Raw genomic sequence first — 16,594 nt, forward strand, 5'->3', positions numbered from 1 at the left:
TGTCCTTTATATAGTAGTGAGAAGGACCGTTGGAGTGATGACAGAATATTGGTCTTTGATGAGCATTCAATGTCATTACTTCTGTGTTTCTTGCCATAACCATTTTGTCTCCCTGAAGAAGCAAAAATATATATAGATATATTCACATAAATTCTAGAAACACAGACAATAAACAAGCAAAACAGAAAGCAACAAGCAAATCAGAGCAACAAGCAAAAGAACACATAAACAAGTCCTAGGTGCCTAAGGGTTTGGAGGTGGAGGCATCCTCTGGAACAACTGGGTCAGCAGATTCTGAATGTTGACATTCACTGTGTCCTGTTGATCCAATCTGGCTCGGATTTCCTTCTGTTCTTTCTTAAGATCTTCAAGAGTCTTTAGAACTAGACGGACAAAAGTGGAGGACTCCCCCTGAGTCAGAGCATCTTGTTCTACCCTGGTGGCAGACTCTTCAGCTAGGCGTGCTTCTGCTTTAGCGGCAGCTTTGGCTTGTGCTTCAGCTTCAGCGATAGCAACGACATCAGCTAGAGCTTTGGCTTCAGCTTCCTTGATCCTCTGCAGTTCTTCTTGCTTGGCTTTCTCTTCTGCTTCTTTGTGGGCTCGCTCCTCAACTTCTCTGGCTAGGCGCTCCTGTAGTCTGATCTCAGCGTCTCTGATGAAGTCGTTGCGGACTTGTTCAGAGAGGCCCTTCAGCTGGAAGGCTTTAGAGGTCATCCAACTAATCACTCTGTTCCAGTGTGTCCTTACAACGGAAGGATCGTCACTGATGCCAGAGTTGATGGGTCAGAGACTTGACCTTGTCAACTGAAGCTTCTGCAAACACCATTATTTCTTCCTCAAGGGTTGGAAGGGTGTTTTCAGGTTCAGAGGCTAGGGGTGGAGATGTGGGAGGGCTTAGGTTGAGTGTGGGAGTTTGTGGTTCAGCGGATGTATTTGGTGGGGGTATATCGGAGTTGGGTGGTTGTGTTTCAGCATGAATTGTTTCAGATGGTGGAGGGTCAAATGTGGTTGTGTTTGGTTCTTCTGTGGGTGATGAGGTGACTTCTGGTTCAGGAGAGGATTGTGTTGGTTGTTGAGAGGCCAAAGCACGTGTTTGAAGCTGAGCCAGAGTTGGAGAGTGAGGGTCAGATGGTTCAGTATCTGTGGAAATGTTATAGTAGGGTGGTGATTCTGGAGAAGAAGATGAAGAGGGTGAAGTGGTTTCGTTCAGCATTTCTGCTTCTGAAACAGGTAAGGTTGTGGTGGCAAGGTTGAATTTCTGAGATGGTTGGTTAGATGGTCTGGTGGTTGAGGGAGGAGTTTCTGAGTTGGTATATATGGGTGTTGGTTGAGGGATAGAGGAAGCAATAGGCTTAAGTTGTACAGAAGGAGTGAGAGAAACAGACTTACCAGAAGATCCAGTCAGAGGTACTAAAGGTCTTGATCCGGAGGATTCTCCTAGCTTCGCTTTCTTCGCTTGCTTTGCCTTTCCAGATGGTCCTCGTGGTCGCTTCATGAAGTTGGGAGGCTGGTCTGGCAGCTGGCTTATGTTGAAATCTGAGAACTCTACTCCTTGTTTTCGCAGATCATCTAAGTAATACAAGATTACCTCTGGAGGGTCGATCTTTGAGAACAGATAGAGTCCATTTGGAATCTTTCTCTGATCTTTAAGAGCATCCCAGGAGGTGTCCAGAGTAGGTTTGACCCTTACTTGATCCACAATCCCCATGCTCTTTAGATTGCGGGCGTTCAAAGCTCTTCCAGTATCTATCATCATGTCTTCCATGAGTCTGAAGTTTATCAGGTGGTCCAGGAGACCGCTTTCAATCAGAACGTCAGAGATCAGCCTCCCCAGAGGGATGTAGTTTCTGGGCTTCATGTTGTTTCTTGTATCTCTTACAGAGTCTCTGAGATACTTGAAGAGGAGTGTCGGAAGGCAGAGCTTCAGACCCTTGTGGATGCAGTACAGGATGCACTTGTTGTCTGTGTTGATATAGTCTGAGGAGTTGGAAGCTGGGCGATGATGGATTGTGCCCAAGATGATCTTCAGCCAGACCCGAAGGTTTTGATGTAGTTCCTTGTTCTTGGAGTGTTTGCCTTCAGCGTTCTGTTGGAAGATTGTTAAATTAATCTCATGGGACAGATACTTTGCCCTAGGATTAATGTTGTAGATTCTTCTTCCTCCAGCTTTCTCCATGCCCAGAAGAGCAGCAATGGACTTCTCAGTTATTACCATCTTGACTCCCAGAACGTAGGAGACGATGTAGTGATCGTCAGCGTCAGCGAATCTCCAGAATTCCTTAACCAGGTTTGTGTAAACTGGACCATAGAGACGTTGGAAGTAGTTTCCCCAACCTTGATTCTGCAGTTCTTCAGTGAGGTCAACACCGTTCCTTCGCATGTTTCCAAAATTCACCAGTGATTCACACAAAACTTCCAGTTTCTCAAAAGGTGTTGCAATGTTGATATGAGGCTCACGATCAAGAATGTGAGGTTCTTTGTAGATGGGAGTTGAGACGACACCGGTAACTGCTGGGTTGGGTTGCTTGAACTTGGAGCTTGTTCGTTGGAATCCATCTGTTGACAGAAGTTATACACTGATTGTTGTTGGGAATCCATGAATATTGTTGATGAACTGAGTTGAAGGTTGAAGAACTTGAATACACGCTTCAGGAATGCCTTGAAGGAGAAAAGTGCTTGCAGGAAGGTTAAGCGTGTTGTGAGAGTGAAAAGTGTACAATGTGTGAAGAGAAGAGTTTAAATACCCAAAATTAGGGCGCATTCAAAACGACACACAAAACATGAGTTTAGCACAAAAACCAAGTATGCATGTTAGAGGGAGAATGATTACATCTCATAAATGATGTCTAATCCCAACAGTCAGTACACTGCTCGAGGAGATCTCAAGAGACTGTTTCTTGATTACTGCTAGACAACTGTCTACAAGTTCCAAGGTCAGACGCAAGGTGCTCCACGTGTTTTCTCTATCTGATCTTCAGGAATACCAAAGGGTTGGTTCCTGGAGATTTCTAACTCAGATGACTTCTAACTTGGTAGGAGTATCAGAGTCAGAGGCAGAATCCACTTTGTTTACATCAGAATCTTATTTTACAAACTCAGAGGCACATTTTATTCAGGACAATTTTGAATGTTCAGATTCTTTAAGATGAAAAGGAATCTATCTTCAGCTAGGGGTTTGGTAAAGATGGCAGCCCATTGATGATCTGTATCAATGAATTTCAACATTACTACCCCTTTCTGAACATAGTCTCTAATGAAATGATGTTTTATTTCTATGTGCTTAGCTTTGGAGTGCAAAATAGGATTCTTGCTTAAACAAATGGCAGCAGTATTGTCATAGAAGATAGGAATGTTACTCTCAAAGATTTGAAGATCCTCTAGTTGATTCTTCATCCAGAGCATCTGGGTAGTGCACAGTGACGCTGAAATGTATTTCGCTTCTGTAGTGGACAATGCTATGGTTGATTGTCTTTTGCTGGCCCAGGATATCAGATTCTTTCCCAAGAGTTGACAATTTCCAGATGCACTTTTTCGTTCCATTTTGTCTCATGCGTAATCTGCATCACAAAAACCAGATAGTCTATACTCTGATGTTTTCTCATACATCAGGCCCAGGTTAGGAGTTCCTTTCAGATATCTGAGAATTCTCTTAACTGTTGTTAAATGAGATTCTCTAGGATCTGATTGGAATCTGGCATAGAGACAAACACTAAATAGAATATTAGGACGAGTAGCAGTCAGATAAAGAAGAGAACCTATCATACCACGATAGAGCTTCTGACAAACCTTTTGACTAACTTCTTCTTTTTCAAGAATGCAAGTTGGATGCATGGGTGTCTTTGCAGGTTTGCATTCAGCCATTTCAAATTTCTTCAGAATGTCTTTTATGTATTTACTTTGATGAACGTAGGTGACTTCTGAAGCTTGATTAATTTGAATTCCTAGAAAGAACTTTAGTTCTTGCATTAAGCTCATTTCGAATTCTGCCTGCATTAGCTCAGAGAATTCTTGACATACAGAGGCGTTAGCTGAACCAAAAATGATATCATCAACATATATCTGGCATATCATGAGATCATTATTAATGTTTTTACAGAAGAGTGTAGAGTCAACTTTCCCTCTGATAAAACCATGTTCCAGAAGAAAATTACTTAATCTTTCATACCAAGCTCTGGGAGCTTGTTTTAGTCCATATAAAGATTTCTTAAGTTTGAAAACATGTTCTGGACAATTTGAATTTTCAAAACCTGGGGGTTGGTTGACATACACTTCTTCTGATATATAACCATTAAGGAATGCGCTCTTGACATCCATTTGATACAGTTTGATAGAATGATTTATAGCGAATGAGACAAGTAAGCGAATAGATTCTAACCTGGCGACTGGGGAAAAGGTTTCATTGTAGTCAATGCCTTCTTGTTGACTGTAACCTTGAGCCACCAACCGAGCTTTGTTTCTGACAACTTCTCCTTTCTCATTCAGCTTGTTTCTGAACACCCATCTGGTTCCGATAATGGGAGTGCCTTTAGGTTTAGGAACAAGATCCCAGACGTCGTTCTTTGTGAATTGATCTAGCTCTTCTTACATGGCTAGAACCCAGTCGCTATCTTGAAGTGCCTCATCACAGGAAGTAGGCTCGATCAGGGATACTAGTCCCAGAGGAGTTTCTTCAGGTGCCTTGAAGGTTGACCTAGTTCGGATAGGTTCATCCTTGTTTCCCAGAATCAGTTCTTCAGATATGTTGAGGCGACTTTTAGCTTTCTTTGGGATTGCTGGGGATTTAGTTCCTTCTGAGGTTTGAGTGGCAGTTGCTTCAGGAGCTTTGATCTTCTTGTCAGAATCTGCAAGAGTAATCTCTAGATCTGCAAGTTTCTCAACTAGCTTTGACTTTTCAGGATCAAGCTTATCATCAAATCTGACATGAAGTGATTCTTTCACAATTTTGGTTTCTGTATTGTATACTCTGTAGCCTTTAGAGCGTTCTGAGTATCCTAACAAAATACCTTTTTGTGCTTTAGAATCAAACTTGTTCAGATGTTCTTTAGTATTCAGAATAAAACAGGAACATCCAAAAGGATGAAAATAAGAAATGTTGGATTTTCTTCCTTTACACAGTTCATAGGGAGTCTTCTCTAGAATAGGTCTTATGGAGATTCTATTCTGAATATAACACGCTGTATTTACAGCTTCAACCCAAAAGTGCTTAGCCATATTTGTTTCATTGATCATGGTTCTGGCCATCTCTTGGAGTGTCCTATTCTTCCTTTCTACAACTCCATTTTGTTGTGGAGTTCTAGGGCAGGAGAAATCATGGGATATTCCATTAGAGTCAAATAATTCCTCAAAAAATTTATTTTCAAATTCCCCACCATGATCACTTCTGACTCTGATGATTTTAGAGTCAAATTCGTTTTGCACTTTGGAACAGAAGCTAGTGAATACAGAGTGAGACTCACTCTTGTGCTTTAAGAATTTTACCCATGTCCAGCGACTAAAATCATCAACAATGACTAGTCCATATTTCTTTCCATTGACTGATGCTGTTTTCACAGGACCAAATAAATCAATGTGAAGAAGTTCCAGAGGCTTAGAGGTAGAAACAATATTTTTCTTTTTAAAAGATGATTTTTAAAATTTTCCTTTCTAGCATGCTTCACATAGAGCATCTGAAGAAAACTTCAGCTTAGGTAGACCTCTGACTAACTCGAGTTTATTTAGCTGAGATAACTTTCTCATGCTAATGTGGCACAAGCGTCTATGCCATACCCATTTCTCTTCATAAACAGACATCAAACATTTTACATTTTGTTCTTTTAAATCCGAAAGATTTATTTTATAAATATTGTTTTTCCTCTTGCCAATGAATAGGACATATCCATTGTTTTGATTTATGGCTTTACATGTTTTTTGATTGAAGATTACATTATACCCGTTATCACTTAATTGACTTATTGATAACAGATTATGCATTAATCCTTCTACATAGAGAACATCAGATATAGAGGGAAGAGTACCATTACCAATAGTTTCGGAGCCTCTGATCTCCTCCGAAGCCTACGAATCCAGCGTCTTTAAGTTCCAGGTTTTGGAACATATATTTTCTTCCTGTCATGTGTCGCGAGCATCCAGAATCTAGGTACCATGACTGGTGTTTTAACTCTGCTGCATAAGATATCTGCAACATAAACAATCTTATCCTTTGGTACCCAGAATCTTTTGGGTCCTTTGTGATTAGTTTTCCCAGAGTTTATTAACACTTTGGGTTTTCTAGCATTATTAAATCGTTGTGCTTGTGTATGTGTATAGTGATAGGAAAATGGAGATTTAGGTTGGTCATTAGTAGAAGTTTTATCTTCACTAGGATCATATCCAATTCCTCTTCTATTGTTTTGACTGACCCCATAAATCATGGATGCCATTCTGCTCCTCTCTATCCCATTTTTCAGAAACTTTTGAAAAGATTTTTCATATTCATAAATTATTGTGTTTGAAGTTTGTGGAGCTTGAGATAACGCTTCTTCAAGTTTTGAGCAATTTTTCTTTGTTGAATCTCTTTCTAATATCAAGGTTCTGTTTTCATCTTTAAGTTCTAAAATTGTTATCTCAAGTTTTCCACATTCTTCTAGTGTTTCTTCAAGCACACCTTTTATAGCTTTAAATTTTTGTTTGAGTTTCTGATATGAGTTTAGAGTTTCAGATAGGCATGACTCTAGGTCAGATCGAGAAAGTTCAAAAAATACCTCTTCAGATTCAGATTCTTCATCTGAAGTATTCTTGGATGTGGTAGCCATGAGTGCCACATTTGCCTGTTCATCAGAGTCTGATTCTGATGAGTCAGATTCACTGTCGTCCCAGGCAGCCATCAGTCCCTTTTTGGTTATGAAGGAATTTTTCTTGAAGTTCTCTTTTCTGGAACTATCTTTCTTCAACTTGGGACATTCGTTTCTGTAATGACCTGTTTCCTTACATTCGTAACATGTAACATCTTTGTTAGATTTACCTTTTGAGGTTGATTCTGATCGATCTCCTTTGGATCTTGGTTTTCTGAAGTTATTATTCCTTTTTCTCTAGAGTTGTTTTACTCTTCTGGTCAGAAGGGATAATTCTTCCTCATCGTCAGAATCTTCCTTTTCAGAGTCATCAACGTCTTCTTCTTCGGCCTAGAAGGCTTTGTTTCTGTCAGACTTGCGCCTTTCAGATATGGACTTTAGTGCTACAAACTTGATCTTCTTCTGAGGCTCATCTTCCTCCAGTTCTATCTCATGACTTCTGAGTGAACTGACAAGTTCTTCAAGGCTGATGTTGTTCAGATCCTTTGATAGCTTTAAGGCTGTGACCATGGGTCTCCACTTCTTTGGCAAGCTTCTTACTATCTTTTTGACATGGTCCGTAGTTGTGTATCCTTTATCTAGCACCTTGAGACCTGCAATTAGAGTTTGAAATCTAGAAAACATTACCTCTACAGCTTCATCATCCTCCATTTTGAAGGCTTCATATTTCTGGATTAGAGCCAGAGCCTTTGTTTCTTTGACCTGAGAGTTTCCTTCATGAGTCATCCTCAGGGAGTCGAGTATTTCTTTAGTTGTTTCCTTGTTGGTGATTTTATCATACTCATTGTAGGATATGGCATTGAGAAGTATCGTTCTGGCTTTGTGATGATTCTTGAATTCGCGCTTCTGATCATCTGCCATTTTGCTTCTGGGAATGGCAACTCCAGCATCTGTTACAGGAGGTATGTATCCAACTGTGACAATGTCCCAGAGATCAGCGTCGTAGCCCAGAAAGAAACTTTCAATTCTATCTTTCCAGTAATCGAATTTCTCTCCATCAAAGACTGGAGGCTTAGCGTTGTAACTATCTCTTTCATTTGTGTTGGCCATAGTTTTTCTCGTTCTGGATCTCTCTACACTGTTAAGTGTTTGATTATAAAATCAATAACAGAGTCGTAGCTCTGATACCAACTGAAGGTGAGAAAAACAAGAAAGGGGGGTTTGAATTGTTTTAGAAAATTAAAAGCTTTTTCAAAAATAAGAACACACAGAATTTTATACCGGTTCGCTTAGAAAACAAAGCTACTCCAGTCCACCCGGCCAAGGTGATTTTGCCTTCAAAAAGGACTTAATCCATTAATCTTGAAAGATTATACAACCAAACGTCTAAGAGAATGATCTCTTAGTCCTCTCAAGTATACAGACTACGCAGAGTCACTTGAGGAACAAAAACAATTTTAGCAAAAATAGATTTGTAATAGAAGGTGCTTCTAAGAGTAAGCAAGTATTATAGTAGAATAATTGAGCAAGAGTTTTCACGTATGAGCAGTAGCTCGTGAAAAATTGAGAGAGAATATGAATGACTTTTCTATGTGTTGTTGTTGTCTCTCAATGAGGTAGGTTGTCCTTTATATAGTAGTGAGAAGGACCGTTGGAGTGATGACAGAATATTGGTCTTTGATGAGCATTCAATGTCATTACTTCTGTGTTTCTTGCCATAACCATTTTGTCTCCCTGAATAACTTCTTTCTTAAAATACTTTATTTCCATATTGAGAGATTCTTTCCGTTACTCTTTCTGGATTTGGTGAATCTTCATCAGAGTCTTTGTTATCTCGGAGTCATGCGTCAGAAGGAGATTATGTTGAAGTTACATCAGAGCTTCTCAGAGTACTAGTCTTCTAGATCATCAGAACTAAGATCAGTGGATGTTTAGAGCTTCTGGTTCTTTTTTTTTTACTATCTTGCTTTGCTGAGATTCAGAGCTTCTTGGGCGCACTTCTTCCTCAGATGCGTCTACTCTTCTAGCACTTTGTATCTAATCAATGTTTGTATCTGATAAAATGCTCAGAGTCCTTTGTTGTTGTTCAGAGTCCTGCACACTTAGAAAAATTTCGTTAGGGTGCCGTTTTTGGTTTCATCCTTTGTTATCATCAAAATCCTGGAATTCTATTGTAGAAATAATTTTGTTCTTACAAGAAGGAATCGACTTCGATGAAGTTTTTGCACCTGTTTCTAGGATCGAAACAATCAGGTTGGTTGTTGGTCTAGCAAACATGAACAACTGGAAGATGTGCCAGATGGATGTGAAATATGCATTTCTTAATAACCCCTTAGAAGAAGAAGTTTATGTTGCAGAACCAGCTGGGTTTATGAAACAAGGTGAAGAAAGAAAGGTGTATAGGCTGCATAAAACCTTATACGACATTAAACAAGCTCCAAGAGCTTGGAACAAGAAGATAGATGATTTTCTAAGGGATAAGGAATTTATGAAGTGCTAATATGAACATGGAGTATATGTAAGAAGAAGCAATAGTTAATTGCTTATACTATGTCTCTATGCCGATGACCTGTTGATAACAGGTAGCTATAAGAAGGAGATCGAAGACTTCAAAGGTGATCTCAATAAGGAATTCAAACTGTCAGATCTGGGTGACATTTCATATTTCCTTGGCATCGAATTCTACAAGAATGGTAGAGGTTTGATGATGCACCAAAGAAGGTATGCATGCGAAATTCTCAAGAGATTTGAGATGCAAGATTGCAACCCAACTTCCATTCCAACTGAGCCCAGATTACAACTGTCGAAAGATTCAGATGAAGATGATGTCGACCCAAACCAATATAGAAGACTTATTGGGTCACTTCGATACCTTTGTCACACAGTCACACAAGGCCTAACTTAGCATACATTGTAGGTATGGTGAGTAGGTTCATGCAGAAGCCAAAGGTATCACATCTAGGAGCGACGAAGAGGATACTAAGGTATCTGAAAGGAACTCTCGACTATGGCATTTTATTTCCTGCAGCTGATGAAGGAAAAGAATGCAAATTAGTGGGATACACCGACTCAAGTTGGTGTAGTGATGATGAGGATCGAAAATCCACAGTTGGTTATGTGTTTATGCTAGGTGGTGCATCAGGTGCTTAGAGTTCAAGAAATGAGCCCGTAGCGGCATTATCGTCATGCGAAGCAAAATACATAGTTGTTTCTCTTTGTGCATGCCAAGCAACATGGATGGTGAATCTGATCGAAGAAATAACAACAAAGAGTCATGGAGCAATTACCATGAAGATTGACAGCATGTCAGCTATCAATCTGGAGAAGAATCCGATAACATATGGTCGAAGCAAGCACATCGAGATGAGGTTCCATTATCTTCAAGAGCAGGTAGCAGATGGGAAGATGAATGTGGAACACTGCAGAACTGAGAATCAGATTGCAGACATCATGACAAAGGGAGTGCGGGTCGAAGTGTTCAGAAGGCTAAGAGCTATGATGAATGTAAATAGCTTAGACACAATGAATTAGGTGGTGTGTTGAATTATAATTCCTTGTGTCGAAGCAGGTTGCTCGACAGAGCAAGGAAGTGTCCAATCACCTAGTGTGTTAAGTAGTGTTGGCTATTTTGGGCTTTTATAGTTTTGGGCTTTGACTTGAGGTCCAAGTTAACCTAAATCTATAAATAGAGATAGTAACCCTTATTTTTTTAATAGAGGTGAATAGAGCATTTATAACATTGTATTCACAGTATTTTGCAGTTGCAAAGTGAATAAGAAGTTTTCCACAGTTTGTAGGAAGAGAAAAACTCTGTAGAATTTAATTCTTCTTCTCTTCATCGTTCTATACACTCTTTTTCTCCATTATTCTTCTCTTTTCGTTGTTATTGTGTGGGTAATAACAATCTTGTTCATCAAGATTGATTTAAATTCTCCATAGGTTTTAGGGGATTTCCAACAATTTCGACTTATGTCTACGTTTGTAGTGTTAGAAGAATTAGGTATTTTAGGCTTTACTTGAGGAGAAAGCAAAACCAAAATCTATAAGTAGGAAGTAACCCATATCATTGTATTATAACACATACTTGTAGTTGTAAAGAATAAAATTCTCAGTCAGAGAACAGAGAGAAACTCTGCATAAATTTCTTCTTCTTCTTCTTCCTTTTCTCGTAAATCCTAAATTTTCTTTTCTTCCTAAATTCAATTTTTCTTTCTTCTTCCATTGAAATTTTATAACGCAATCTTGCAACGAAGGCCGGTTGATTCACTCGAATGAAGAGTAAAGAATAAGAATGAACTCGATCGGTGTGATTGAATCTTGTTCATCAAGATTGCAGCGGAATTCTCCACAAGTTTTTGTGAATTTCCAACATTTAGTATCTAGAGCATTGACTGAGCGATTCATGGGAAGCAAAATACAATGGTGATGAATCATCCGAACGAGCATTTTCTGGTGAGTCTCCCAATTCTGAAGAATCGGAATTATGAGAATTGATGCAAACAGATAAAAGTTGTATTTTGCTATCAAGATTTTTGGGATCTTATGAAGGAGGGAGTGATGCTGCTTGCAGCAAAATTGACGGATGAAGAAAAGGATGCACACAAAGAATTGAAGAAGAAAGATTATAAAGCTCTATTTATGATCCATCAATGCATTGATGCAGACAATTTTGAAAAGGTGAGTGATGTCGAAACAGCGAAAGAAGCATGGGAAATTCAGGAAAAATCATTTGAAGGTGCTAAGAAGGTGAAAGAGATATGGTTACTAACTCATAAAAGAACATATTAATTGTTTCGGATGGAAGAAAATGAAAGCATAACTGATTTTTTTCATTAAGGTTACAAAACTGGTGAATGAAATCAAAGTATGTGGAGAAGTGTTGACATCAAGATCAGTTGTTGCAAAGATCTTAAGGTCATTGGCTTCAAAGTTCAACAACATGGTAGTAGCCATAAAAAAGTCGAAATATTTGTCAGTATTGACAAAGGAAGAGCTTCAATGGACGCTTGAATATTATGAACAAAGAATGGATGAAAGAGTTGCACGCAAGTCAAAGAGTGATGTGGCTTTTTAGGAGCAATCAGCAAGAGAAAAGAAAGGCAAAGGGAAGTGGTTCTATAAAAAAATTAAATTAGGCTAAAACAATTCGACTGGTCGAAATTAGCAAGAAGGAGGTTGGTCAATCAAAGAAATCCCTCATACCAAAGCAACTAAAGAGGGGGTGTTGTAGGTAAAGGAAGAGGTGATGGTCGAAAATCGGACAAAAGTCACATTCAGTGTTTCAATTTTTAGAAGTATGGTCAATACTCTAGCCATTGTCCTGAAAAACAAAATAATCGAGATAATGATGAAAAGTTTGCAAAGCATGAAGAAGAAGAGATGTTGCTAATGGTCACAACAAGAGATGAAGAAAGGTTCGAAGACCAATGGTACTTGGACTCAGGATGCTCATCACACATGATTGGTAGGAAATATGGGTTTGTCAACATGAAGCCCTCAATGAAGAACATAGTAAAATTTGCAAATGACAATACTCTAGCAGTTGAAGGTATTGATGATGTTCTGATTATGAGGAAAGATGGGAAAATGTCAATAATTTCCAATGTATTATACATACCAAGCATTAAAATCAATTTTCTCAGCATAAGGTAGTTGGTCGAAAAGAACTACAAAGTGTCGATCAAAGACAAGATGATGAGAGTTCTCAAATCAGGTGGAAGGTTAATCTTGAAAACCGAACCTTCAAGATTGAACTTAATTTGATGTAGCTTAAGTGCCATGCAATTGAAGCTAGTAGGGGTGTGTAGCGGTAAGTCCATGATCATCAAGCTATGGATAAGCTAGACATTAAATAATAAGAGTCGTCACCGCGCTTTTATTGTTTCTAAGGGAAAAGGGAAAAAGTACGAACAAAACCCAAAAGTAAGAAATTTTCAAATCAAAACTAATAAAATATCAGAGATTACAGGTAAGGGGGTTGGTTACATAGAGGGAAGGTGTTAGCATCCAAAGTGTCCTAGGTACTCCTAGGGAGCCCTTTTTTGTGTGCATATGTGTTTTTGTACAAATGATGTTTACAAACAAATAGAATGAGGGGATGAGAAAAGAATTCATTAATTATATTTTTGTATTTGACAAGACCTTCGGACTTGTGCCTACGTACCAACATAAAAATGAGGGATCAAAACCTCGTAGTTCGTGATACAAATTTCAAAGTGGATGCATTGCTTTTATCAAAAATTAAGTTTGAAAGGCACAAAGGTCTGAAAATGGTTTGAATGAGTTAGTTCTTTTTTGGCTTTTTTAAATTTTAAGTCAAGTATAGTTAAGTTTATTTACAAGTTTGATTTAAGAAAAAGAAGTTTGAAAATGCAATGGCATAAGGCCAAAGTTTCTATCTTTTTGCAAAGTGGTCAAAGTTTAGAACAAAATAAATTCAAATAAAGAAAATTTTAAAAGGAGGGAGAGATTTTGAAATTAAAGAAATCGGGAGAATATGAAGAGACTAATCCTATGCACAAATTAAAAGTTAAGAGTTGAAAAGATCTGACTGGTGGGTAGCAATTCAATAGGCAAGAATGCCATATATAAACCCCAAATTCCCTTGGACATTTAGAATTAAGCAACACACAAATGCATAATTATATCAATTTTGAAGAGCAAAGGCATCAAATAAAGATAGCTACATCCAAGCTTTAACCACTCCATGATCTTCTTCAAATTAGCCCATGTAACAGATGAATCCCACAAGTCACAAGTTCAAAATAAAACCTTCACAATGATCATGTTGCAGATGAACTCAAAGGGATCTTGAATGATGTATCATATGAAGTTCCAAATTGCAAGCACTTGGTTTCAAAAAAAGTTGGCATTGGCCAAGTCCTTTAGCATAGGAATGTTGCCTAAATTCTAAGTCCATTTGTCCAAGATCAAGCCAACAGTCCACACAAACGTTTTTTAGGGTTTTTGTTGTTATTATGTACATTAATGGTCAAAGATCACCCAAACAAGAAAAGTATACACAAACAAGATATATCACACAATATGGTCCAAATGGACAAAGTGAAAATTGCATTAACATAAACAATTAGAATGGTATGAATAATGGCAAATGAATAAAGGCTAAAATTAAACGACATTAAAGTAAAAGGCTTAAAATTAAAAATTAGTTGTTAATGAGTTAGAAGTTAGTATTATTTTGCTTTTGCTTTTCATTTTTTAAGTCATTCTTTGGAGAACACTCAACCCACTTATCACAAGCATGGATCCTTGAGCCAAGACATCTTCCAAAGGAAGGAAAAAATGCCAAGTTTCCACACAATACCATGAAAGAGGGGAGACTTACAATCTCACTAACTAGAATGATATGCCTTTTGTGTCACAAATTTAGCGCTAAATGTTAAGCAATCGTAATTGGACTTTCGTAGAAGTCACAACTATTTGAGGTCGGGCAATAGAATTTTGGTGTTAATGCATGTTTGAGACATAGTATAATGGACTATGCTCATGAAACATACCACACACAAAAAGAATATGCAAAAGAGGTGGCCTAATCTCATTTATACTCATGTTTATTTTTCAATCAGCTAGCCTTAGGACTTTGAGATATCATAGACGAAATGATATGAATGCATAAAGAATGGGAATAAGATGAAGAGGGAGGGGAATGGATCAAAACTCAAATTGGTCAAATGAGGACTTTTACCAAATTAATATCATCCATTCATTTTGGGAGATGGAATGTACATTCCATCAATCCCCTAAATCCAATGATATTAACTTGACAAAGTCAAATCAACCTTGACCAAGACCCAACAACAAGAGCCAAACTCAAACAAGTCATCACAATTGGTCAACACAATTAATTGGCATTTATTAAAATTAAAAAGACTAAAATAATACATTTAAATTAAATATGGTTTGTCAAATTCCTAAAACCTCATCAAAACGCCAATGAAATGGCCATGAGATTTATCATAGGTCAAACAAGGTCAAAGGACCTTGGAGAAAAAATTTCAGAATTTTTAAAGACATAAAAGTATTTTTAAACAATTAAAAATAATCACAAAATCAATTAAATCATGAAAAATGTTAATAATTATCCAAAAAATAATTTTAATTCAGAATATGAAAGAGGAAATTATTTGAATTTTTTTGGTGAAACTCTCATATATTTTGGATCAATATTAAAATTAATACGAATTAATGAAAATAAAACAATTAAAATGAAATTCAAATAATAAAAAAAAACGTGGACCACTTGATCTCCCTCATTAATTGAGGTGGCAGATCAAGTGGCCATCAGCGCGCTTTCCACCATAGTCACGAGTCAATACGTAACACAAATGGTAATTACAAGCAATGCGTGAGATTAAAACGTTTTAAGTGAGATCAATGGCTCAGAACCTATCTAGCACACCACCGGTGCTGGACCTCCGGTTACCTTCTCATGCGAGGTCCACCGGGCTGGTTCACTCATCACCATCAAGAAAATGAAAAAGGAAAACATGATCTGAAAGAAAAAATAGTGTAGAGCCCGAATCTAACCTCAATTTCAACTAACTCCAAATATATAAAAAGATATGAGGAGTTGAATTTTGAGGTGTGTCAACTGAGTTGCTTCGATTTGACCTCTAAGCAACTCAATCTTCTTGCCTATATTGGTAGGACTTAAGACAACCAAAGATCCAAGAGAACTGAGTAGAATTGAGTGAGAATCGAAGAGATGAAGTTTTCTAAAAATTATCTTCAATGCTATGCAGTTCTTGATGTGGCTTGCTCCAAACACGATCTGATCACACTTGAGAAGCTAGCAGGAAGTGATTAGAGAGGTTGCAAGACTTTGGATCCTGGAGTTCTTGAATCTTCAACAGTTGAGATTCAAACTCAAATTTCAAATTGAATTTCTCAGGTTTTCCTTTAGAATGAGAGGGTTTCAATGGGGGCAAAGCTGGCACACAAAGTGTTGTTCAAATGAGCTCAGAGGCCTTCTATTTATAGCAAAAGAGAATGATATTTACACACTTCAAAATCTGTCCAAAATTGGCAATGTGGATGACACGAGTGCATGGGCATGTACAGGCCCATGATGTAATGCAATAAGGTCCAAAATGATTCCAATTGAGGTCTGAATGAAGCTTGGATGGCAAGACATTGTGAACTGAAGTTTGTGCAATTGATTCTTTCCAATGATGCAGCCCTGTTAAAGCCATGCACAGACCTAGCAATCTTTGTCCAAAATGCATGAACTTAGATTCTTTGGAAAGCTTGGATCAAGGGGAACAAGTTTTATGTTGAACACTTTTTCATTTGGAGCTTGGAACATGGATAATTTTAACGTGGAAGTTTGGAAATTTCAACATGTTGAAAATTTTTCTAAGTGTCAAGCCATATACCTCAATATTCCATCTTAATTAACTTTTTATGTGAGCTTCAAATGAGAAACGTTTCTTCATAAAAGTTGTATCCCTTTCAAATACCTTCAAAATGGTCACCAACTTCATGTAATTTGGATTTATAATGATAGAGTTATGCATTTTTGAAGTTTGGAAAAATCACTTGTTCATAGGTCAAAAATGACCTATAATGTAACCTCATATCACATGCTCATAAAAGTTGAATTAGATATCACTCCAAACATAAAGGTTGAAGTCAACATCTTGAATTTTATTGTGAAACTTGGAAAATAAACTTGAGATTTTAGAAAATCAGAAGAAGCTTAACTTACATGGTGAGTGTGAGTATGGAATGTTGGAGAAGAATGAACATTTCCAATTGTGTTCCTTCCTCTTCTTCTATGTTTTCGGGGCACCACAATCGACAGC

The sequence above is a fragment of the Lathyrus oleraceus genome, chromosome 6, assembly GCF_024323335.1.
Source record: "Lathyrus oleraceus cultivar Zhongwan6 chromosome 6, CAAS_Psat_ZW6_1.0, whole genome shotgun sequence".
NCBI classification, from domain to species: domain Eukaryota; kingdom Viridiplantae; phylum Streptophyta; class Magnoliopsida; order Fabales; family Fabaceae; genus Lathyrus; species Lathyrus oleraceus.